General features: G+C 42.8%; 2 long non-coding RNA genes across 5 annotated transcripts in view; both read right to left on the reverse strand.

The window, feature by feature from the left end:
• The window catches only part of LOC115615336, a 39,511-nt gene extending 16,088 nt beyond the window's left edge, over window positions 1–23,423 (reverse strand). The window contains exons 1-4 of one of the 4 annotated variants that reach the window (XR_003994024.1): window positions 23,268–23,423; window positions 17,828–17,951; window positions 11,234–11,325; window positions 8,790–8,923 (exon numbers count right to left, since the gene is read on the reverse strand). This is a non-coding gene — a long non-coding RNA (uncharacterized LOC115615336). Of the gene's footprint in view, window positions 1–8,789; window positions 8,924–11,233; window positions 11,326–17,463; window positions 17,733–17,827; window positions 18,142–23,267 lie in introns of those variants that run through there. The other 3 variants (XR_003994023.1, XR_003994025.1, XR_003994026.2) reach the window with 3 other exon arrangements.
• LOC115615337 lies at window positions 19,304–21,259 on the reverse strand. Its single transcript, XR_003994027.1, has 2 exons — window positions 20,627–21,259; window positions 19,304–20,218 (listed from the first exon to the last, which is right to left on the reverse strand). It is a non-coding gene; the product is annotated as an uncharacterized LOC115615337 (long non-coding RNA).
• Window positions 23,424–26,706: the final 3,283 nt, after the last annotated feature.

Here is a 26,706-nt window from a genome sequence, read left to right on the forward strand (position 1 = left end):
AAAATTGCTTCTTTACTTGAGACAGTTTTGATGTTCAGAAACAAAGATGTTTATGTCTCCTGTTACAAAGATGTGTATGTCTCCCATTACAACATTCAAGCTCCTGTTTTCAAAGGTATATTGGTCCAAGATTACCCCTTTCACAGCTCCCATTTAAGTGCTGCTTCAAGAACCAACGTGGCAGACTGCATACATTGAACTGAAAGCTCAAAGAGAGAACAGTTTGATGAAGCCAGCTGCAGTGATTTTCAACCCCAGTTGGCTTCTCTGCCTCTCTCTAGTGTCCCTCCTCACTGCAGAAGCAACTGCTGAACTGCCCCAGTTAATAGCCCAGCACATGAAAGAAAATGGAACTTTGGTTTCCCTTTACTTCAACATTCCAACAAAAGATCCAGCCACTGTCAGCTTCATGACAAGAGCTTGGCACCTACTTATTTGACTTCTAATTATTCCTGGGTTTCATTATTGCCCTGTAATACAGGTATTCATCCTAAATGCATTTACCAGGTACACATGCTCCTAGATGAAATGTAACTCTTTAAGAAAAGGTCCCAAGCAAAATCCAAATGGAAGAAGTACGAACAACCACCAAGACAAGAGCAGTCATCAGGAAAATGAATCACAGAGAGGGCCAGGAGAATCCCCCAGGAGTCTTCCATATGTCACAGAAATACTTTCCTTTTCTCAGACAGAAACGGCAGAGGCACTGAAAGTGAGTTGATAAAATACTTCTAAAAGGTGGCGGGTGTCCCAGGTAGGAACATCTAAGTGGCAGCACAAGGAGATGGAGGAAAGAGTAGAGGAAGGGGGGAGTTAATGAGACATCTGTGTGAAGCTGGGGGAGGGCAGACAGGAAGGCAGTAATAAACTCCATAAGCAGAAGGTGCCACAGGGCAGGAATAAGACTCCAGCTTTACTGGAGCAGGGAAGTAGAATCCACATTTGTCAGACTATGCCTGTGCAAAAACTAACACCTTCTAAGGGCCCTTGCTTCCCAGGGCATCTAGTAATAGCAACATGGCCTTTAGCAGCACTGTGGTCATTTGTTAACAGCGAGAGAAGCAAAAATGTCACCAGTGTTTGGAGCTTCACTTTTACCTCCCACCTCAGCCACAGGTTATCTCAAGTACTTGAGTGAAAGCTGAGGTTCAGACTGCTTTCGCAAATGACACTATTTCATGGCTCACTTTGCATATGAGCTGATAGTTACAATACTTCTGCTTAGCTTTATTTGAAAGTATTTATACAGGATCAAGATCTCTATTTCCCAGCCTTCGTATTTCATTCATCTTAATGTGTAAGTACACTTCCAGAAATAGTCAACCTGAGGAACAATAAGAGTAATTTAGGTAAGAGTTGCTGCTCAGTATCACTTTAGGATCCTGTGAAAATCCACAAGCTACATCATGTTCCACATTACAAAAGCCAAATCAGAATAAAAATTCCTTTCCAAAATTCCCTCATGCCAACGTCATCCAAATTTTAACATAGAAATTGCTCTGTGTGGACTACCCAGAGTGAGGATTTTTCTCTTTAAACCTTTGACTGGCTCATAGTATCATCCTGGGTCTTGTACCAGTTTATGCAGTTATAAAATGGATTCTTTGTTCAACTGTCCTTTTTTTAACCTTTGAGGAAAGGGCTTCAAGTGGAAAGCTGAAGTGTTACACAGTTCAGCAAACAGGCTTCATGCAGAGAGAGTCTCCTGCGCTGGGTTCTGTGGACACTTGATGGTAGTACCAGGTCATACTATAGATTTATGGTAGAACCAGAATAAAGTCATTGTATTCCTGTATGCCTCCAGTTCCCATCAGTAAGATGGTGTTTCCTTTTGCCCATTTGTCTGGTGTGTTTACCCAGACAGCAGTTTGAACCTGGAACTACTGCCAATCCCTCAGGATTTAGGCCCCAGCTCCCAGTCAAGCCATGTAGCCCTCAGTGTAAAGTACGAGCTGTTTTTTTAAGTAAAATATTTGTAAACAGAAAATCATTATAAAGGTCAACTTTTTGGTGCGCAGAATTAAAAAGAGGAACAAAATAAACACAGAATTTTTTGCTTTTGTCACACTGAGACCACAATTTCTACAGACATTCCTCTGATGAGACACCATTACAAAAGTATATATTACGTGGTTACAGAAATAAGCGGAGCATACCATGCTGTGGAGACAATAATCCACAGAAATATGGTAAAACAAAGTTCCCACTGAGCTCACCACAACTATGGCTGGCAAGAACACCATTTCTCTGTGTATTATAACCCATTTGAAATGTTTAACCCTAACATCACGTTATCTGCAGCATATTCCTTCAGCTCAGCTAGAGCTTCAAATATAGCCAGTAGAGCATAAACTGAGAAAAATACATAAGCAAAGAATTCCTGAAACAGGGAAAACAGCCATCCTTTGTTAGTAAGGGAGCATTTTGGAAAACGTGGTTAATTTCTCTTAACAACAGATGCACAAATGGTACCTGTGTAATGAGGATGTTGTCAGAAAAATCCAGACAGGTAGTGCTGCTAATAAAGGGACCCACCAGCACCTCTCACCATGTGCTGCTCTGCTGCCCCCAGGCTATTCATGCTGGAGACACAGCAGCCAAGTTTTACCTTTTATTATTTTATTGCTTTGGGGTTTTTTAAGAATCTACAGCAGCACAGCACAGGTTTATGAACAATAACCCTGAACCTTTGGGACTGTGAACTGTGAGTATTTTCCAGGCATTGTTTTGTAACAGTGAGTGCACACAATCCTGGTTAACAGTGTATGTAACAACACAGCCTCATATGGAAGACAGAAATGCAAGTACAAACACAAAACCTGATACAACTGCAGACATCCTGTATTGCCCCAGAAGACAGGCCAGAGCAGAGCTGCAATGTAGAACATGCAAATGCTTAAATCAATAGTGGAGCAGTAGCCACTGCTTGCTGCATTCCTTACAGGGGCTGCCAAAAGGAGCGTAAGGAAAAGGGAAGGTGAAGAGACATTTACCAGCTATTTCACTGGCGTCACCTCATCTCTTTTCTGTAACTAATTCACTTTAACTCTGTGCAGGGCAAGGTTATGTAAAACATTTCTGAAGGAAGATTTTTTCCTGCCTTTCAAGAGCAAGCATCAAAGCCGAGAAAACCATCTACTGCAGAGTATGTGCAAAGCTCAACAATACTAACCAATAGAGCCACTGAAACTGAGCTCTGGAGGAGGAGCTCTTCACATGCAGAGCCTGGGTTTCTATTTTCTGGCACAGATTATACAGCTTACAGAAAGGCAGTCTTTTACAAATCTTTACATATGTAGCCAGAAGCTTTTGTCAGTGAGATGCAATTACAGCTTAAAAACAATTTCTGTGAAAGAAAAGCAATGAGAGCACTAATGAAGGTGGCTTTCTGACAAACCAACTTTTTCCTAACTGTTTTTATTCATCCATTTGATGCCAGTAGTGGAATTTTGCAGCAGGAATTGGCTCAGTCTCTTTCAAAACATAAAGGGCCTAATCCCTTCCCATCAGAGAACAGGAAGTCAGGAGCCAATCTTAGCACTGATTAAAAAAAAAGAATCTGGACTGTTATTTTAACTTCTTTGTTGCACATAAACCAGTGAATTTTTGTTTCCTGCTACCATTTCACATGATGGCTCAATTCAAAGCCGATGTCTCCCCTAAGTGGCACCAGTTTAGTACAAGAGATCTATTGCACAAACTGCTCTCCACAGGAACTATGGTTTCTCCCCATCACTGTGGATGTAACTCAGACCATGTGCTGCACAAATCCTTATTTCTATCCCACTGGGCTGTCGTGCTTTGAACAGTCTAACAGTGACACTTCTACTGCAAAGACTTTTTACACCTGCTCTAAGTGCATTCAAACAAGATTGGCTCAAGTGGGAACAGGCAGGATTTGCTATTTTGACTTCTGTTCATGCACACTTGAAAGCTGCAGTTATTGTCAACAGCGCTGTATGTGTGCCTGCTGGAGCCAACAGGCCAAGCTTCCACTTCTCCCCAGCCTTCCTGATGTTCTCAATACACAGCTGTGTGCACATGTGCATACAGTGTTCAACCCCAACCACTCCCACCTGCCTCCCCAAACCAGGGGCACAGCTGGATGCCCGAGCACAGGGCTGCAGCCTCTGCAAAGCTCTTTCACTATATCCCAAGCTCAGGAAACTGGCAAGAAACCCTGGCTTCACTCTGGGAATTGCACAGGCTCCCTCAGAGCATTGGGTGAATGAGGGCTAAGGCCATGGGCAGCTGAAATCTTGACTTCTGAGCCTACTGCATTCCCTCACTTGAAACTTCCTCTTTATAAGCGATATCTCTCTCTATACAATACCAGTGTGACCTCTCTGGGGCTCCCAAACCAGTTAATGAATCAGTCCAAATCAGACTGGAACTGGATGCACTTCAAGCATAGCTTCAGGTAAAATAAGCTGAACACAGCCCCAAAGTTCTTAACTAATATTTAAGTACATGTTATTTTCCCCAACGTTAAAAAAAGGCTGGTAGTATCTAGCACTAGGAAATTAATGAGCTTTAAATCTGAACATAGCACACCACCAGTTTTTAAATACTCTGCTCTATTTTCTCTCTTCTCATCTTTCCCATCTGGCATGTTTGAGTAATAATTTCACAAATATTTTTCTCCAAGGCTGTCAGAAAAATCTCATAGCATTTTGGAAACACTAAACATTATCTTGTGAGGTAAATTAGGACACAGAGAAGTAGCATGACATATATGTGATCACACCTTGTCAGTGGCAGAGACAGTAACAGAAACCCCAATATGTGCGGCTTCAGAGCTTTCAAGGAGAGAAATTGGTAATATACAGCAAACAGTGAAGCTGAACCTACGTCAAGTTACATTTGGAGGATGCTCTGCAGAAGTTAAAGAAACGCAGTCTCAATATAGGAAAGATTTCTCATTCCAATGCTTTATTTTTGTTAAGACTTCTTTATGACAATTCAAACCTAGCCAGCTGTCTTCTCCATCACACAAAACCTTAACCCTACACAGCTCCTTAGTCCTGAGCTTTCTTCTCTCAGGGGATGAATCTCCTATCAATCTGTGGAGACTGCAGCCAGAAAGTCTACGCCCACTTCCACACTTGACACGGGGAACCACCGAAAAGAACTGTTAAGTACAGGTCTCTTTCCCAGCTACTTTAGTCAGTAGAATTCATCTAAGTTTTGCTCATTACTGAGCTCAGATGAACTAATGAAGTAACACACAGAAAGCCACATATCCCATTCTCAATTTCCCAGTTCAATTTGTCAGGATCTATTGCAGACGTCAGGAAAAAACCTTAGCTAAGACAAGACAGCAAAACCTTCCTCAGATGAGCAGCTGCTGTTCTAGAGATTACAATGTTAGTCGGAAGAAAAAGACAATAAAAAAGCCTCCAAGAAAAACAATCTAATAAACATGCACTTTTTCTTCATACCATCAGCATGAGAATTTCTGTCAGCCTTTCCCTGCAGCTACACGAGGGTTAAAAATTACTCTAAAGAGAAATATTTGACAAGATTCTCAGCCCATGACATTGAAAGAAAATGTCTGGCTTTAAGAAAATGCCAGATATCACAAGATGCATGACAGAACAGCAAGAGCTGCTGACACTCGGGTTTCTTCCATTGGAAAAGATACTAGCAGGTTTTTTTAAAGAAAGACCACATGCTAAAATAGATTTCCCATCCTTTCTCTAAGGTTGCTGCACCCCAGTCAGCCAGGGCACAGGTAACATCTTGGAATAAAAGGTTTGGAATCACAGTTTCTCCCATACAAAGTTCAAGCTTTACAGAAGGAAAGCTTTTCCTCCACAGAGCTGCAAACTGCACAAGAGGAAGTTATTTCCTCTCTTCTGTTCCCTCAGGAGGTGTTATATTCTTACAACCTGTCAGGCTTACCCAGTCATATTTGTAAGTTATATTTAGTATAAGGTCATTTCTTTACAGACTACCTCTGGATATTCCTAACACAAAGAGTGTAATTCTGATTACTCCCTTTCCTCCTACAGGTTACATACCTTTCCCAGTGTTACTGTGCACTGGAAGTCTACCTGAAACAACTTCCTGAATACCCAAAAACCACAGTGAGAGAATAAAAAAGACAAACATTACAGGATTCTGCTGCACTTTGAAATATAATTGCAAAACACTGAAAATGAGATTTCCCTTATATTTAAAATAGCATTTGTGTTTAATTATAAGAGGAAAAAAATTAGGTGAAATACATATACACATACATACTTAAACTTTTGTAACCAGTCTGGTCAGGGCTATGGAGAGATGATACACAAGCTGGATACCGTCATTTCAGAACAAGTTAAAGTCACCCACAAAAAATGGTCAAGACAGGCCTAATTTTCAAATGGCAAAAGATGCCAAAGGGACATCTCTGCATCAGTGTCCTACGTAATAGGGGAAAAGGGATGGACAACAAGAAACAAACAGATTTGGAGAAAGTACAGAAATTTGGATAGTTGGCAGGGATCTTACTAAGGTTTCAGGCAACAGGCAAGCCAAAAGGAAAGTACTGTAGAAATTCAAACTTCATTGACAAACAATTCAGTCCTTTCCTGCACACTTCTTCTAGAAGTGAAGAATTCTGTACCCACACAGAGCACTGTCATTCAGAGCCAGAATTTACAGCGAGAACCACCATGTACAAGCTATTACCAAGCAGTTGGACTGCACCATTCAAAGGCTCATGCAGGCAAATAATCCGTCTTAGTGGTGACCTTCCCTTAGTTGAAGGGATTGCCTAGGGGAAGGTTTGCAGGATAAACAGACAAACTGATTTGCCAGTCTTCAAGAATTTGTGGTTGAAGAATAGATACTTTGTTTAATATCCATTGTTGGATTTTTTTCCCAATGAATTTGTCTAATTGCTTTGGGAAAATACAGCATCTTGTGGACCTAAGTTCCATGGCATATTAATACATGATGGAAAGTAAGTACCTCCCTTTTTGTACCGTGAACCTGCCTGCTGATAATTTCATTGGGTGAGCCCAAGTTCTTGAATTATGGGAGTCAGTAACCATTCTCTATGCACCTGCTCCACATACTGAATGGCTTAACAAATCCCTATCCTATCCATTCCTACCCTATCCTCCTCCAGGCTGCGTCTTCCCCTGTTTAGAAGTTTCTGTGAGAGAACTTTTCCTTATCTGTGCTCACTCTTGTTACCTCTCTCACCATGCTTTCTAGTTGTGCTATTTTGAGGGAAAAGGATGGGAAGGAGCAATAAGATCAGTATAGTAGGAAGCTACATCATTCCCTGATTATTTTTCCCTTTTTTCCCCACTAACATCACCATTCCAAGATGCCTTCAAGCATGAATACACCATTATACAATATGTCAAAATTTTTCTTTGTAATTATAAGGACAAGAAAATGGAAACCACTGCACTGTCTTCAAGCCCAACTCCAGCCAGCTTCTGAGTCAATAGTTTGGCTTTCCCCACATTCTCACTGGCGTCCCAGTTGCACAACATTATTTGTATAGGCAGCCCAACCTTGTAGAACTTCCAGCTTTGATAGATTTTCCAGACTGGGTATCTGCTGCAGGTTTAACATTTCTGGAAAGTTTCATGGAACAAACCCAAGCCGATTCAGATAATGAAATTAAGGAAAAGTATGTGTTGTTTCACTCTTTTGAAAAGCTCCATTGCCTTCATAAGCTACAGCAGAGATTTGAAATTGGCAGTCAACTATGCTCCTATCAGGGACATATTTTCCCATTCCTATGAAAATATTACCAAATTTGGCCAAGTTACAACTCTTTACTGAGTCTATATAAACTCTGGTTTTCTAAAGATTCACTAGAGTCTGAAGGCTGAAGATGAAATCAGAATGCACCATCTCCTGTCTGCACCCCTGTGAACCAGACTGAAGAGTCATTATTCTCCTTAAGCAGTTACAGCTTGTCCCAGATCTGCAGAAACTGAACTGGACTTTTCCTGCAACTGAAGCTTCCAGAGCTTGCTGTGACACCCAACAAAAATGGAAAGTGGTTCAGCTCTTGCTACATGCTCACCAATACCTGTGTATTACTGCCTAGCCAGTATTATGCACACCGGTACGAAGGCCCTTGGAAGAAAATGAGGAGGGAAACATAATGGCAGAAAAGAATTAAGGGAAGTAGCTGAGACTAGAACGAAGACCCTGCTAGAGATATGCCAAGACTGAAAACGTGGTAGATACTACATGGAGATGGAGAGGGAGGAATGGAAGGGATGAGTTCAGAAAAGGGTAACTGGAGATTGTGATGAATTGCTGGGGAACAGCAGATTTAGAGAATGACCTGGGAGCTTAGAGAGGGAAAACAGAGTGTAAATGTAAGTGGTATGAAAACATTCTTGGAAAAGAACAGGGACAGAAAGGATGAAGAGTACGTAAAGCTTCCTTGAGTCCACATCAGATCTCATTATCACCAACTCCCAACATTCTCCTTCTATTGGCAAATAACCCTAAACCTCACTGAAAGAGTTCTCACCCCCCTCTAAGTGCTCATCTGTAAATGACCTATAAAGCAATTCTGACATAACTGACATAAAACCAAAGACTAAACAGAGAGGATCTATGCATATGTCTTTCACTGCAAGATGTTGTATAATAAGCTTCCTATTTGCATATGCATATACAGAGAAAATGCTTTCATTCAGGAGCAAAATGTAAAGATCCTAAAAAATTACTGCTGGAACTATTCTGCTGCAAGAGCACATTTGATACAGAAAAGGGTATTTAACATCACTTTCCCAACTGCTGGAAGCAACTTGAAAAATACTCACAGTTTTCAATGACGAGATAGTTGCACACTGAAGTAATTTGCAAAGAGTATTAAGAAAGGTGCCATGGCTCTTCTCGGCTTCAAGCATTTGCTCTTCTAGGAAGGAAAACAGTGTGCAACCATTTTAACAAATGCCTATGGAGAGAGAAAAAACATCTATTGAAAATTAAAAGCATCTGTGCTTTTCAACCTTATCCTAGCTAGAGATCAGAAGTCAAAGAAAAAGCTGTAACAAGATTTCAGAGTGAGCTATTGCTAATATAAATATCCAAGGGGCACATACTCAGCAGCAGACTACAGATATTTACAGCCATGAGAACCACCACTGGTCATGACCTAAGGCTAATTTTTCTCCTTACCTAAGGGCAGACTTTTGCTCCCTGTTCATCACACAGAGTATGTGAGTACTTGCATAGTGTCTAAAGGTCTGGCAACATTTCAGCAGTGAGGTGAAAAGCTCTCCAGAACCCACAAAGTGACTGCTACTACTGGTGAGAGTGAGAAAGTGGCCAAAGTGGTAGGAGGAAGTAGACAGCAAAGCAAAAGATAACAAGTGATTTAGCTGAAAAAAAAGGTCAGGGATTATTGACCTAAAACATGTATGTCTTCAGTTTCAGTCGACATTTGAACCATAAGGGAAAGCTAACTAGAAACAACACTGTGTATATTTGTTACAATATAGAACAGTTTGTAAAGATACTCTAATAATGATTAAGCTTCACCTTTTTATGAGAGGTTGAGCACTGCCCATTTTAGAGATGGGGAAGATGAGGCTGAACAGGTAAATTCATTGCCCAAAATGTACCAGTGGCAACATTGCAATTAAACCCCAGCAGATTCTCATCCTATATAAGCATTACAAAACAGTCCTTTCTTTTGCTACTCTTGGGAGTACAAGTTAATTTCTCCCTTGAAAATCCCCATGGATGCTAAGGTTTAAATTTAAAAGTTCTAATTAAAACATTAACTACTGCTCAAATTGCCAATTGAATCTTGTATTCTCAGATTCCTGCCACTACAGCTGGCCATGTTAAGGAGAAAAACTGCCTCCAAGCCAACCAAGGTATTATCCTCCCTTGATAACCAAAAAAGCCTCTGAACAGAATTCTACCGCACTATTCCAGGCCAGCCCTATCGCCCAGCAAAGGCTGGCGCTTCCTTCATATTCGAAATTGCTACATCTGTACAGCTGTACTAAGGAAATGGGATCAGGAAAGTTTGGGGTTTTTTCCCCTTCCCTGTATCAGAGGGGGGAAAAAGCACTAAGGAGTTCTTACCATACTTTTGGCACCAGTATTTGTTTAGAGTTTTAATTTTATTTGCCTGTTTCCAATTCCCAACCACCTATAAACATGGCATTTGCAAAAAAGACCAAAATGCTTCCAGAAACAGCTGGTTTGGAACATGATTCATTTTTCACAGCTCTAGCTCATGTGTACATTCAAGTATGGCCAAATTGTCAAGTATGCTGAGAACCCATTAGCTGCTTCTTGGACTGGGGTACTCAGTTCTGAAAACCAGACAGAGGTTTCTAAGCAGGTTATCAGTTGAGTCCCACTTTTGTTCTGAAATGCCCGTCTGAAGTTTTCTCCTGGTGCTAAGTCCATAAAATATGAACTGGTTTGATAAGTCTGTTACCACATGTAGGTATAAACATGCAAACTACACAAAATGAATTGCATTTAAAGAAAACTTGCTGAAAGCCAAGTCAATTGCCTTGTCCCTCCTGGCATAATAAACCTTACTAAAGGATATTACTTTGTACAGGGGTAGAGCCTGAAGCTTAAACACTGCCTATCTGGATTTAATGCCACAAACACTTGGGTTTCTTTCACTTTGAGTCAGTTGAAACTGATTTTAAGCATTGCACAATTTATCTCATGTTTTCGTTATATTCCTCCCAGAGGCCAACTTGCCCTCAGTTGACACAAGTTATATCATACTGCTTACTAAATATGGTGAGGGCATCACCTCAGTGAGTCATGCTGGCTTCCCTCATTCAGGATACAACAAACACCAAAGCAGATGCAACAGAAGATGGGAGCTCAGAGATCTCTCCGCTACTACATATCATCAACAACTTAAAATGGGGATGTCCAGCACTGGATGCAAGACTTGAATTTTTGAGGTTATAAATGGTTTCACAGATACTCCTTCAAGCCACAAAACAAATTATCATTATTAGCATTATTATTAACATCAAATCCACAACTAATGATTTTAATCTACCATTAGGAATTGTAGAGTCCACAGCAACAAATTACTCGGCGCTGTTGCAACCCATAAGCACTTCTATGTGCTGAACCATGGGCAAACATACTGATCTCAAACCAAACAGACAACAGAGAGCAATAAACACCTGAGTGCTCTGTATAAATACCCGGACATTTGACCTATAAAACACATAAAAAGGAGGATGTAGATTTTCTAATACAAGGAACAAACCTCTACTTTATGCACTTTGGCACAGAGGTGGTTCATTTCCATCACCTTGTCTTGAATCAGTGGAATGGTCTCACCCAGGGTCTCAGATGTATCTGCATGAAAAAAAGTATCTGACATGAGGATGGATCTTGCACATAAACACCATTTTTTTCCCTTCATTATTTTTTTCCCATGAATATTTTAAAACAAACACCTATTCAGAAAAGACACTACAAGGGCCCTTCTGGAGTATTTATAAAGTACAGATTGGGAAAACAACTTTCTCAAGGAATCCCTGAGACAACAAAAAGAAAAATCAGAACAAACCCCAAAACCCAATAGTAGATGACAGGATGCCCATACCAAAACTGGAACCAGATCCTTCCTTCTCCTCCCCAAATTTCCACTCTACTCCTCCCAAGGGATCACCTACTTGCTATTATGAAATACTGTAGACATGACAGGCAATGATGGATTTACACTGAAAACTACCTCTAGACCATCCTTCATGCTTTGATTTTACTAGAGAAGAGATAACTCACACTACTTAACAGTCAGGTTTTGGAAACAGTCAGATCTTTGAGTACACCACTTAGAGTATCGCTTTCAACAGGCATTCGGGAGAGCAAGATTCTTCACCCATTACAGCACAGGCACATCAGAGGAAGCCTCTGGTCCCTAGTGCCTGCCAGCTTCCACAATAGCCAAGTGCCCCAATATAGGAAAGAGATTGGGGGTTTTTGTTTCCTACTGCAACCAAGCCTGTCTCTCATAGGAGAACATGAACCTTATCTGAAATCCTGCTGAGTGTTGTGTCAGCAAGAATTACCCAATTTCCTACTGAAACAACTGCCAGTGCTTTGTTAGATGAAGGTAAGATACGCCTCCAAACAGAGCACTATGCCTAATGGGACATATTAGCCCAAAATGATGGATGAAACAAGAACTGGGAAGAGCTCTTTAATGGGAAAGATGAAAGAAAACCCAAGAAAAGCTCCACTAAAACACTCAAACAGACACTGCAATTTGTAAAAGAGAGCCACAACACACTGACAAGAGAAATAAGAGATGCAGCTGAGCCCACTTAACCACAAGTTTTCTTTCTCAACTACAGTGGAGTATAGGAGGTCTTGGTTCTCTTCTGGATTAGAACTGTCCTGCTTACCATTCTAACAGACATAAAGAATACAGAGGAACAAGGATCCCTTCAAAAGACATTTCTGTCCCAAAGACTGAACTAGAAGATATCCTTCCTTCAATTTCATAGGAAAGAGTAAGGATCTCTTAGCTAGAATTGAGAGACGCTGGCATTGCACTAATCCTGCAGGGAATTTTCTGGGCATTTTGAGATTTGAGGTAAACCAGAATCTCAAATAAAGCATAAATGCCTGTTATAAGTCACTTAATCCATGGACCACGCTTTATAAACTCTAATGCATGCTTAGCATTGTACTGATGATCATATGACTCATTTGTTTGGTGTTTTGAAGAAGTGTTTTTTAAAGCTGAGCATACACCAAGCTATGTACATACAGAATGACTCACAGTAAGATTTTATGGTATTTTTATTACCAGAATGACTCCATGTGTTTTGTAATAGGAGATCAAACAGACATATCAAAATACTGGTGGCTTTCTATTGCAAACAAACCAACAGCATCTCCAATATTATTTGTCTCAACACCACATCCCGGTATGTACACAGACACCTCCACCAGCAGTGACACAACTGGATACACAGACACACCCTGTTATCTTTACAGTATGCACTTTATAGCCAACAGAAAGGGAGCTCAGGCACTCACGCAGGATCCCTGTGAAGAGAGTCAGACTTATTTCCTCATGTTAAATAAAAATACAGAATTAATACCTAATGAAGGAGCTGAAGCAGACGAGTTCCAGGTTTGCTCTACTGAAATCTTTTGATCAATGGTAGGCAAAAACCCTCTCCTCTATCACAAAGCAGGTGAAAGCAGATTGGTGATCTTTATGAGGTGAGGTTCATGCTCAGGTAAACTACATCAGGTTAAAATTTGAGCCTGAAATTTCCAAACATAAGGTAACAAACTTGTTTGCTAATACTGCTTTCAGAAAGGACCAGGGAAAAGCCATTCTTACAGCTAAATGCTAGATAACCGCTCTAAATAGAAACACACTTTGGGACTTAGTGAGAAAGAGGGAGATGCTGCACAGATCCAGTACAAAAACTGTTAACGCAAGGTCAGAGCAGACATGGAACAGATTTAAATCATCTTTCTTTGAGGGTAAAAGCAAAAAACCAATATAAGACACAGGAGAGCTGATCTTCCAGCAGGCAGCCTGTGATGAAAGGAAATGATATGCAAATATGATTCAAGAAGAGTAATTCTGCAGCAGTCTGCAGAACCACAGCGACAGAGGAGTTCAAGAGGAGTCAGCACATGACAAAGGGAGATGATTCTCTTGGTACAGCAACCTCTCATGAGCCAGAGAAAGCAGGACTGGTCTGAAACCCCACATTATAAAACAAGATTTATTTCCCCCTTGTGCAATGTATTTTTCTTTATCTTACTGAAGATTTAGCCCTGCATAAGCACGAGAGCACAGCAGTCCCTGGGAAAAACATGTATTCCTCTTACTAGATTTTACTACACTACTGGAGGAGGGAATGTTTGATTGAGCTTTATCATCTAGTTCAAATCAGCAAGACTAAGCTCAAGGAGGCAGCAAATCAACAGCACCAAAGTCACTTAGGAGACAGCATAACCAGAGTAGGAATGGTGAATTAGAACACAGACCAGGAACAGCACATTGCATGTAGGTCAGTGAGACCCGATCCTCACATACACACACTGCAGTTCAATCTGCACCAGGTAAACAGGATTCTTGTTATTTGGTATTTTATAAAAGCTATTTTTTTTCCCCCCCAGGAAAATAATAAAATCAAAAAAAGTAGCTGGAACCCCAAGTCAAAGAGAGCGTACAGAGCCCAGTTGTCACAGGGACTTCTTTGAAAGGATCTCTCTATATTATTTTTCAGTCCTTGATCCCATATGTTAACACAGAGTAACATAAAAGGACCACAAGTAAGCACTGCAAACTGAACAGCTCACTGGTGAGAAAAGAGAAGGCTGAGGCTGATATGTTCCTGAGAAGACAGCAAACCCTAGCCACATGAAACCAAACTAAACCACCTCTTCCTCTTTTCCCCAGTCACAAAACCAGGTTTCACACCTGGGGCCTCAGGGAGGAGGTTCCCAAACTGTAAGTCAAGGAGACACAGATAAGCAGTCAGCAGCTGGTCTGTGGAACCACAATAAAGCAAGATCTACAGACACATCGTTTCCCTGGGACAAGTTGTGCAAGAAGGTTCAACGTCTTGAGAACCACTAACCTGTGGTTTTATGAACCGATGGAGCATCAGAATATGTACTGAAGAAGAAAAAAGGAGTATCAAACATAAGCTGAGATTTTGGTATCTATCCATAGATCCTCTTCAAGGACTAGGAGCCAAAGAAATGGAACTAGGGAATTTCCACATGTAGCTAACCCAGCTGTGCACGTCTGAATAGATGTAATTTTCAATCACGCTTTAACATATAAAAAAAAGCACAAAGAATCGTATATAAAGAGGTAACCAACAATGCCCCATGGAAACAATACAAGAATAGCATGTAAAAGAGTCTGGTTATTACAATGATTTTTGTCTCTTGCTTTTGTGCCACTGGTTCAAATCAGAGCTCAGTTGAAATCACAACGTGATAATTATACCTGAGAGGCTCTGAAGCCACTTAAAAGACATTAATTCACTTTGTTGAAGACAGTGCTGTAAGGAAGACATCACAAAAAGTTATATTTAACTGGCACTGAAATTCTTCTAGCACAATCTTTTCTCTGCAAGCTGCTCCTTCCGTGGCAGATGTGAGGCATGCTGAGCTGTATTTACACTGTCAGTGGAACTTACCCACTGTACAAGTGTCCATTTTCAGTGCTGCGCCATGCTGTGCCCAGCCAGGTACAACAGTATGACACTGGGAACAGCATTTTGTCTTCCAAGTGCTGAGGACCCAGGTTTTTCCTCACTGCACTATTCAAATGTATGCATCAAGAGTACTTCTAAGTGAAAAGCAGCAGCAGGCTCGAAGAAGAAAAGCCAAATTCCTCTATGTGAATACTTTATTGAATGCCCAGTTGAGAAAAACAAGATTCCCCTTGACTTCCGTTGGCATAGACCAAAGACCAAATTATCGGTAGGCACAGAAGCTGGAATCAGTTCAAATACTGCATTATATTTATCAGATTCCCAGATACCACTTGATGTGCTGCTTAAAGGAACCTTACATTGTAGGTACAGAATCAGCACACTGACTGCAGTGCTTTGATGTTCCCAGATAAGGTCAATAATCTGCATAGCAGGGAATTATTCACAGCCTGCAGGTTGTGGGAACATGTTTTAAGGGGCAATGCAAAGATAATGTGTTGAAACTAGGTTAGTGGTTTTTGGAGAAAAGGTTGTGAGCCTTCTCTTGCCAGGAAGAAGGATCTGAATCCATCTGAACAAGCCAAATATCTTCCCTACACTGGAGCCAAAACTGTAAGGTGCATGTCTGATCGACAGGGAAAAGCATAAGGTACATACAAAATCTTAGCATGAGCTCCCAAACAGAAGAATTGAGTGAATGAACTTAATAGTAAATCAGACAGAATATGATCAGCAGTGAAGAGCTATTGATTCAAACCACTTGCTTTGAGCAGGCAATGTGGTATCACTGAAGCAATCATCACCTTTCAGGAATGAAGTCAAAGGATTTTTTGGGCCCAAGAAACCAATCTCCTGTATTCTACATTTTGCACAGACTAAATGGGCCATACTAGAGAATCTAAAGCTGACAAATGTAAGCCAAGATGTATCAAAAAATAGACTGCATGCTCTGAGGTTCACATGTTCCTTTATAGCTATTTTTGTCAAAAGCTGAATGGAAAAAAGAACTGCTCAAACAGCCACTAATACTGAACTATTCTTACTAGGCAGCTATTTCTCCTTTTAAGTCCCCTGCTAATCATGTGAGACTTTGATAAGCCAAGCTTTTGTTTCTTTCCACTCTATGTCAATTCCTTCTGGAAGCAATGATGCCTCCTTTCCATAAGCAAGACACGCCAATGACAAAACTAGAAACCTCTGATAGAAGTCAGAAAAAGATTAATAACTGACTTTGTTGCTGACTGATTTTGCCCGGAACAAGGACGATGGCCTCAGTTCTCTTGAGCAGAATTCACATCCAAGGTGCAAGAAAGAGCTGTCCTACAATCAAATAATAATAATCATTAATTAGCTTATGATATTTTCCATCAACTGTGTCCAACATGTTCATTTGAGTTTTCAATGGGCTCCTGCAGCCCACACCAGAATGATTTGGAGCCAACTATGGCTTACGAGTTCTGTCTTTTCATCAAACAACACTGGAATACATGAACAGAAAAAATGGAAAGAGGCTTAGGAGGCAATATTGGCATTTGTCCTGTGTATAGAAGACAATGTGCAGAAAGACCAGCAGAGCGATGTCTTTTGTTTGCACTAAAGCTGGTAAGAATAAAGCCAGGAAATTGCTTTTCCACTGCCTAAGAAACACTGGCCACATAATTTTCTTATCTGCTTCACTTTATCCTGTCTCAATCCATTTATCTCTGCAATTCCTAGGAATCATCCAACAAAATAGCTCATAGGCAACAAGCGCTCAGGGAGATGTTAGTCACTTCTCGCCATTAGAAGTGCATTCAATGCAATTAGCAACCATTGCAGTTGCCAGTGACACAACAGGCATTGTACGAGACACTTGAAGATGGAAGAAAAACACTGTGGTAAGTGCTAACAGAAGGCGACATGGTTTGTGCATCAGTGATTACAAGAGGAAGCCCTTCTAGGAAGCTTGCTCCATAGTATCTAAACTATACTCCATGAAACACTCAGAAAGGGTTGAAATGCACTACCAGCTCCTCTACCTAATTTTATGGTTTTAGCCTGAGGAAGGAAAGAAAACTTGACTGCAAAAATCCCTTTTGTTATTTGGCCACCATCAGCAGGTAGCCTTCAGACAGCACTTTAACCAGAAAGCCTGAGGTAAGCCTAACAGTAACACACCTCTCTCGTTGTAGCTGGGGTATCCAAACAATTAGGCAGTGACAAAGGTGAGGATAATTGGCGTGCTAAAATGTTTTATAGCCATGGGTCACCCCGCCGTTAACCCGCACTCAGTCACCGCACCCGCACCGACCTCTCACACCCTGAGGGCAGGCTCTTCGCTGACACCACTGCAGCACCTCGCGCAGGCCTCGCTTTGTGCCCGGTGTGACCGTCACACCTCTGTGCCTGCCCGCGCAGGACAGCGCCGCTGCCGCCGCGCTCCCGGCGGGTTTCCTCACGGGACGCGGGTGGCGGCACGCTCGGGCTGTTGAAGCGCTCTAGAGCTGCCCGCCCCGGGACACCGGCCGCCATGAGGCGCCGCCCGCCCGCTCCCCACCTGCACCCGCCCGAGCGCCACCTGGCGGGCGCGGCGCCCCGCAGCCCTTCCCCGCGGCGGCCGCGCTGCCAAGATGGCGTCCCCGCGCGCGAGCCGCCGTCGCCCCCAGGGCACGTACCGCGGCCGCTGCCCCGCGGCGCTGCCTCGGCCTCCTCAGCGGCTCCGCCATCCTCACCTCCCGCTCCGTCACCTGCGGGCGGCGAGGCAGGCACCGCACAGGCGGGGGCCTCGCCTGCTTTCACCTGGTGATAAAGTGAAGGAAACTGGGGTCGCCTCTGAAATTGGAATTGCAGTTATCGATCCAACGGTTGGGGTAACTCCGGGGTGGGTTTTGCCGTTCTTAAAGCTCCCAAATCAGGTGCAGCTCCTGGCTGGAACAACCCGGCAAAGGGAGTTGCTGTCATGGGAAGGTATTAGACAGAAGAAAGGGTGCTGGAAGAGGAAGAACAGGTAAGAAAACAAATGCACTTTGTCAGCAAGTGGTAGAATGGAAAACACAAGGCTATTGACGAAGCAAGCATTAAGAGCAGCACACAGACACGTTCACAAAAGGTTGTGCTTTGCATGGACTGAAGATGGTCACTGGCGTGTAACTGCTCTTTTACTTTATAAAACCTATTCCACATAAGTGGAGCAAACGTTCTCTGCAGACCCTGGGTCAACTTTCCAGCTCAAAAGAGGTGGTGTTATGCCTCTGGAGACCTGTTTGCAGCCAACATCAGCAACAGAATGGATTTGCGGGAACAATTTCGGGTATGGAGGTGTTCCTGGAAGAAGCTTCTGCACTGACACCAAAATGGCAGTGGTGCTAACACGGGAACAGAATTTCCACATCCAGTTCGTCCTCAGAAGGAAAGAGCACTCTTCCTCCCCACTGCACACAGGCTAACTGTGGAAAGATCACTGCTAAACAACAGGAAAATGCATTCTTTTCAAACAATCCTACCAAACTCCTGACATTTCTTGGCAAGCCTGTGCAGTCAGCTTCACAGGCCTGAACACTGACACAGCCACGTGTTCAGGCCTAGTGCAGTTGGCATCAAGAGACAGTCCCAAACTGATATCATAGAGTCACAGAATGGTTCGGGTTGGAAAGGACCGTAAAATAATCCAATTGCAACCCCCTGCCATGGGCAGGGACACCTCACCCTAGACCATGTCTCCCAAGGCTCTGTCCAACCTGGTCTTGAACACTGCCAGGGATGGAGCATTCACAACTTCCTTGGGCAACCCATTCCAGTGCCTCACCACCCTCACAGTAAAGAACTTCTTCCTTAAATCTAACCTGAACTTCCCCTGGTTAACTTTATTTTAGTAATATCAAACTTACAGCTTGGAAAAGGCCCTTCAATGAGAGCAATCATTAAATGCGTGGCTGTACAGCAGGTGTCAGTTCCACTAATTTGGCAGATGATGCATTAAAGAAATGTCCATTTAACGAAGCTGCATTAGGTGCACGGCTGCCCTGCTCTGCCTGAGGTTGCAGACACACTTCAGGCAGGTAGCTTGCTGACATTACCGGCCCTTCTAATACTTACCACGAGCATCTTGTATTCATCATGTTCATAAAGATTCAAACATTGAGTAGCATGTGTTAGGGGACAGAAGCAAAGTTTATTGACACCACTGAGAATAAGTTAATTCAAAACAGATCCACAGTCCTGAACTAAAGAGCGTTACATAGCCTGACATGTAACAGAAGACAACAATAGTAAGAAACAATAGAAAATAGATGCAAACAAACCACTTCACACCATTTCTTGAAGACACGCTACTAGAAAAGCACACTAGGCATAAAAAGCCAAAATACCATGTTTAAAAAGGACTCAACTGCAAATACTTAGCAGTTCCATATGAATGGTAAAAGAGAAGAACAACATTTAAATGCTCAATGTATTTAAGAAACCTTCTGAAATGGTTAAGAGGGGCCTGTTGCAAATTGCAGTACCAACAATATATTTACCATCATCTGGAATTAGGTACTTACTAAACAGACCATAGAAGCTCCTTCCAGGTGATTATAGAACTCACTGTATATTTAACATTAAGATCTGAAATAAAACCCACCGAACATGTTTCAAAGATATGATGAAAATACGGGGTAAGAAGTGTTTCTTGGTTAAGACTGTAATTTCACAATCACCTTAATATTCTATAAGCTGGCATTGGCAGTAGAAGTAGCCTACCCTTTTCCACCACTCACACCCTAAAGCCAACCCTTCGTACATGAGAGGACAGGCACAGTGGAATGAATCAGGAAATTGTTCTGGGTCAAAACCCAACCATTAATATCTTTGCCATGTCATTTTAGCTCAGATCAGTTCTTTGACTCAATTCCTCACACAGCCATGTTAAGGCTAGCACTAACAAAGACAACAGGTAGCGAGAAGAAGAGACGCTGAATCTTTCGAAAGCAGTGTTAACTTATCATGAAAACTTTAGCCGAAGGCACAACAGCACCACTTCCAGATGGCATTTTAATGTTCCCACATAGCCACTGTTGATTCTCCTGTTTATTTATGGAAGGAAAACAAAATACAATTAAAATCATCACTTCATTTTGTAACTTAGAGGGGAAAAAAAGAGCAGTCTAGCTTGAGGTTAGCTTTCCTTTCAGACTTTCTCTTATGTAGTATATGCTGTACACATAGTAATGTCTCTTTCTCACCACTTCCCTTTAAATGTCTGTGTTTCTCTACAGCAAACTCCTCCCTCCTTACTCCAAGCCTGAGATAAGCTAAGCTTTTATAACTCCCCTCATATCTCCTTCCATTTTGCCTCAGAGTTATGCGGAGGCAAATAAGGTATTATTATTACATATATTTATATATAAATAAGGCAAATAATAAGGTATTATTCAACCTTATAACAATGTACTTGCTTTTCCCAAGGATTTCCTGTTTTTTTAGGTACTGACCTTGCTCCTTGAGAAAAAGTTTTGGGTCAGGTATTTTATATTGTCAGCTGTTCAGGCCCACAGAATATGAGTACAGTGTTCTAACTTATCACACTGCATTAAGGAACATGAAAAGAAGAAAATTCAGCACTAAATCTCTTCTACAAAGTTTTCCAAAAGCCACCTGCTTGCACTCAAAAAGTTCATTGCCTTTGTTGGAATGTGAAGTGCTCTCCTGGCATGTCATTAAGATGGAAAGGTAGGCATAGAAAACTTTAAAAATAGCCAAAGCAGAAAACCACAGAGCTCTTTATAACATTAAAGACTCCAGCAGGAACATTTCGGTATTGCTGAAAATTAACAGGTTCTTCAGTATGATGTCCTCCCATGCCAGCTTCAGAACACTGAAAAAACCCCTACAAAGGGAAAATAAGCAGTGTATAAGGGGAAACAAAAAGAGCAGAATGGCAAGGATTTAAATAGTAAAACTAAAGAGTTTCACAGCTATTTACAGGGTACATTTAAATCAGGCAGAATAATACATCATGCAGAATATGCTTGAAAGCTTCCACTTAGCAAAATCTTCTACTGGCCTATACAAATACCTTATTTTGCATTCATTGTGATCGTAGTCTCATTTGCTACAATTGCTACACAAAATTAAAAAGCAGGATGAAAATGAGGAATTACATGCTAGAGGAATATTAAAAATGGAAAACTAAGGCAACTCTTTGTGAGAAGGAGCTGAAAGCCCTCATTTCGACAGCACGGGTATGTGACAGAGCTGAGCCAGCAAGGCAAGGCCCACAGTAAGAGGTGCTTAAGAAGATGCTTCCACAAAAGGTGTGATTGATCCCCAAGTAGGAAGATACCTAAACGACATCACTGCTTTGAGCCAGCTACCAATATGTGGGAGAATCAAGAGAGAACAGTATTAAAACAGGCGTTTATTTTCAGCTGAAGATGCCTGACGGGAACAGAATGACTTGCAAGTAGCAAAGGACACAAATTGTTTCTGTCTTCCTTGTAAGAACTAACAGGCTTAGGACTCGGTTACAGCAATACATAGCCTGCCATACAGGAATCTTGTTTTACTAATTGGCATGTCTTCTTTATTTCTTATTAAACACTAGTATGAGTGGCAGTTGATAAACCCAACAGAATCTAGCTAACATGAACTAATACTTTAATGAAACTTATTCTCTGCTAAGTATTTCACTGTGCCCTGTCATCTTAATCAAGCTTAAATACTCATTTTTGTAATTGTTACTTGTTTCTGGCCCTGTATAGATGTGTGACTAATAAAACAGATCTTAATCCAGAAGTGAGACAAGAGCTGTCAGTGGTTTTACCACATGAAAATTATGTGGGTATCGTGGACTAAGTGTTATATCATCTCCTTGGAAATGCTGAACAGAAAACCAAAATAAAGATCCCAAGATCTGGACCTGTCTGACTTACTGCAAATCACAGACAACCACATATGGAGAGGTGAAATCGATGTTGTGATGGTATCAAGGGAGAGGCATAGGAAACAAAGTCTCTGAATAGTGAAACTGAACAAGAGTTTCTGATTTTTTTTTTCTTCTTCTTCTTCTTGGAGACAAAAATAAATCTTACCAGCATTTAAGTGCCAAAATGAAGGGAGGGGGTGAGGGGAAGCTGTTTTAAGGACTGATTTAGGAGTGTCTTTTATCTTGACAAGATTTTAAATGATCTGCCCGAAGAGAATGTTATTCACTTTCCACCACCAGCAGGCTCAGTGGGATAGCAGCTACCTACAGGTCAGGCAGGAGGATACCCCCAAGCGCTCTCTACTCCGGTTTTGTAGCCTTCCTCTCTTTTTTGGGGGTGGGGGAGTGTCTGAGCCTACAGAGTGCAACTTCAAAACCTCCCTCTTTGCCTTCAGGGATCTCAAGCGTCCCCTATCCATTACCAGGATGGTGACAGTCTGCAAGATCACTGCTGTCACCATCCTCATGGAGCTAAACAGCCAGCATCTCGTAACTAACTGCACCTAGGACCCTCAAACTAAGCATCACTCCACTTAACCACACCAGTGCTCTGACCTTACAGTCACCAGCAGGCTTGGTTTCCACGAGAGACAAGTAACAGAGTAGCAGCCGCAGCCATAGTCACTTACAAAAGAGCATAGAAACGCTTACTCAGCTCTTCAGGAGCTCGGCAGCAGCTCAACTTTATCCAACACCGCATCCCACACACGGGAGACCCGAAGTCGAGGCCCTCCTCAACCAGAACACCCCGCGCCCTCCGCGGACAAGTCAAGCCCCGGGAGCAGCGGAGCCGGGCAGGACGGAGCCCCTCGCACAGCCCTGCCCGGATGGCCCGGGGCAGAGGGGCAGGAGCTCCGCGGCTCGGGGGCAAGGCGAGCCCGAGGGCTGCTGGTGCATCCACCCGGGCAAGTGACCCCCAGCAGCCTCCGACCTGCGGTGGGGCCGCGCAGCAGGGGTGACAGCCCCACGGCGGCCGTGCCCTGCGCTGGGAGCCGCGGCCCGGGGGCTGAGCCGGCCCCTGCCCCGGGGTCGAGCGGAGCCCGCCGGCCGCCCCTGCAGCCTCCCCGCCCCGAGGGGTGCCGCTGAGCCCGCCCCCGCGCCGGGCAGCCCCTGCTCAGCGCTCCCCACTCGCCCTGCTCCGAGCCTACCTCTTCCCCGGGCGGCGGGGTCAGGCAGCGGGCGAGCCGCCGCACTCCGCTCTGCTCTCCTCAGCCGCCGGCAGCGGGGGCTCCTCCGGCCGCAGCATCACCCCGCCGGTCCCCGGCTGAGCCCATGGCAGCGGCCGCTCCGCCCCCGGCCGCGCCTCCTCCTCCTCCCTCCGCCCGCCCGGGCACTGCCTCCGCCGGGGCTTCCCTCAGCGCTCCCCGCGGGCCGTGCGCGCCACCGAGCGGCGACAGGCGGGACCGCAACCCGAGGTGGTGACAGCGCTGCGCTCTGACAGGCAGCGACCGTGCACCAGAGCCAGCGTCTGGCTTGGAATCGCTGGGAAATTAAAGGCTGCAGCTGCAAATGCAGCTGTAAGTGCTCAGGATTCTCTGCGCCCCGTTTGCAAGGTATTTACATGACCTGAGGTTAGAGACATTCAGTTTTGCATTAGGCAGAGCAGAACTAAGGCAGTGCTAAGTCACAAAAGCATCCTGTCCTCCCTGAGGATGGAGCAACAAGACTCCAGGTGGAAACTGCAGAAATTGAGAGACTCTTCTCAGCCCTTCTGGATGCTTCTCCACTGCAGAAGACACTCTTCCTTCCATTAGGCTCCTTTAAAATGCACTCTTAAACCGAAGTGACATTTTAGGGAAGGACAGATGATCAAGACAGCAGTTAGAGACAAAAACCTGCCATCTGTTCTGTGTTAGTTGTTCTTCCTCCTCCAAGCAGGAAACAGGACCTGCTTGGTAACTGTTGATCAGTCCATGAGACAGGGGAGGCTTTCTCAGTACCAACACAGTTCTCAGTGCTGCAATATGCAGTCGTTCCCACTAATTCCTTTGTGACATCATCTAATTTTAGAATTTCATACTATATAAAACTACTTGTGAGTGCTTGCAGAGCAGAAGGCCACAACAGGCCTGCACCATCATCCAGAGCTCTTCTAGGCTTTGGATAAGACCAAATTATTGCTGAATAATGGCAGAAATTTAAATTCAGTTTAGCATTCATAAGAAAATGCCAGATTTATAGTCTGTGGTTTGCTGTGATCAAAGCAGTGATGGAGGCTTGAGGAGGTACTTGAAACAACAGAAGAAAAAGCTAATGGGTTACAAGGTTTCCCCAAATCTTTTCTCAAGAGTAGGGACGGAGTGGACTGAACGTGGTCTAAGTCACCCCGACAGCAGCACCAGTCAGATCCTTTTATGCTACATTTGTGGTGACTAAAAACATCTGAAAAATCATAAGGTATTTGCAAAGCCTGATCTTCCACTGACCAGCACTGCAGAGAGGAGAAACACACTGCATCTCTGGGCACTTTACAGCACATTTCAATTTACATTCTCCAGGTCCCGGCAGCTTCTTGCTTTGTACTGGTGGAGTTAACAACAGGCCCGTTCTCTGCTCAGCCACCCAGGTACCATTTCTATGCTGCAGACCCCAAGGGTTTGCATTCTGTACCTTTGAAAGACACGTTTCTGTCACGGAAAGATGCACCTGATAAAACTTCAGTGAGATTTGGCACGTGTATTTGGGAAGCCTTAACAGATCAGGATGAAATAATCCTAACTTGTGCTGTATCACAGATTAACTGTTACAAACCTATGTTATCTATCCTAGGAGGAAGAGCATGAAGAGGTACGTTTAGAAGAAACACAAGCCAAGGGAATACTCTAGGTGCTTTAAAAGTATAACACTGACTTCAATTCCTCCTGATTATTTCATACAGACTGTGCCATCCACATGGGCTTTAGCACTGACATGAATTATTTATCATAGAGGAAACCTCTCAAGAGGAAACAGCGCTAAAAAGAACAAATCATGCTTTGTATTTCTGTTTCCATGACCAAACGGCTTTGTGACCTCTGCGTCTCAGCTGTAAGGTTAGGATAACCCTTCTATCTTCACTATCCTAACAGTTTATCAATATAAAGCACAGCCAAAATACAAGGAAAGCCACATGTTGAATTACTTCATTTTTTCAGGATACTAACTTTGCAGGATGACTCAAACATCAAAGGTTTTCTATATTATACAGACTCAGTTACTAACCACCTGCAGTATTTTTGAGAGAGAGTTAACAGCATCCCATTTTTAACACAACACTCAAATTAGCTTCTGCAAGTAGTTTTTAAAATCAAGTTTTAGCTCATTGATTCACGAGTTTGCAGCTATATCTCAGTTTCTCATTTTGCAGCACAGGATAGCAAGAGCATGAAGGGCAGACTTAAGAACAAGGTTACTCAGGGGGTTAAGCTATTAGGATTTAAAATTTCTGGATTACAAGTCCAAGTGTTTATGTAGCATTCAGAAACTCAGAGAAATCTGTGTTTATATATTCAATACTTTCCCCTCAGCATTTCAAATCCTTTGCACCCTCCAACAGAAAAATGAGAACCCCCCTTTTTGTTTTACGGGGTCCATAATATCCAGAACAGCAGCAAAGCAGTGAAAAGGGAAAAATAAAAAAGGAAAGGCCTTGCAGGAATTCCAATGTTTCACAACAGGAATAGCCAGGAATATCCTTTTTGTTCCTAGAGGTTATTGTTACAACGATAAGGGTCTAGGCTTGCAGGCAGAGATAGTATCTTTTATTTGACCAGCTTAATAGACAAACTTCTGGCTATTGCAAAATGAAGTATTCCTTTCTGCAATGCACCTGGGCTCTCACCTCCTTCATCAGCCTATCTCCATTTGCTTCCTACTTTACACTCTTATCTCCATTTTGTCTGGCATTTGTGAATAACCAGGCCACTTGTTTTCAGAACTGATTTAGCATGCCAGATTATGATACACATCAGTTTATCTCTTGTAGCCACACCAATATAATGGGTTTTATGCAAGCAGGAACCCCTGCACTGGTTGATGTCCCTACCTTCTCTAGCTCTTTCCAAATCACCTGTTCTCTTCATCTGTCCCTCAAACTCTGTTCCTTGTTTCTGAGCATTGCCATCGCAGCTGTGACTACAAAATAAGAAAGCCATATCAGTAAGTAGGCATTACCAGGTGCTCAAGAGAAAGCATTCTGAAGAAGTCACTGCACTACAAAGAACCATGTTCTCCTGTGGAAAGCAATAAATATGCTCTTATATACTCCCTTCAACCTAATATCACAGAGCCTGATACAAGTCTTTTGCACTGATGAAATGCAAAGTATTTCCTTACACTATCAGGTAAAACTGTAGTTCAGGCAGAAAGGAATGTTAATTGTAAGGACAGGAAATGGTATGTTACTAGCAACACTTCTGAACTGCTGTATAAGAAGAAGTCTATGGTTAAACAGCACCATGCTACTTCGAATTGCTTTGCGCTTCATATTTCCAAAGCACTTCTAAAATCAAGTATACTACATGAAGGCCTCAGAGACAAATTTGTCTTGTATTTGAGAGGTAAAGTACACAAATGATCTATCATAGCTGCACAAGGAGTCTGAATTCT

Source organism: Strigops habroptila, chromosome 13, assembly GCF_004027225.2.
Source record: "Strigops habroptila isolate Jane chromosome 13, bStrHab1.2.pri, whole genome shotgun sequence".
NCBI lineage: Eukaryota > Metazoa > Chordata > Aves > Psittaciformes > Psittacidae > Strigops > Strigops habroptila.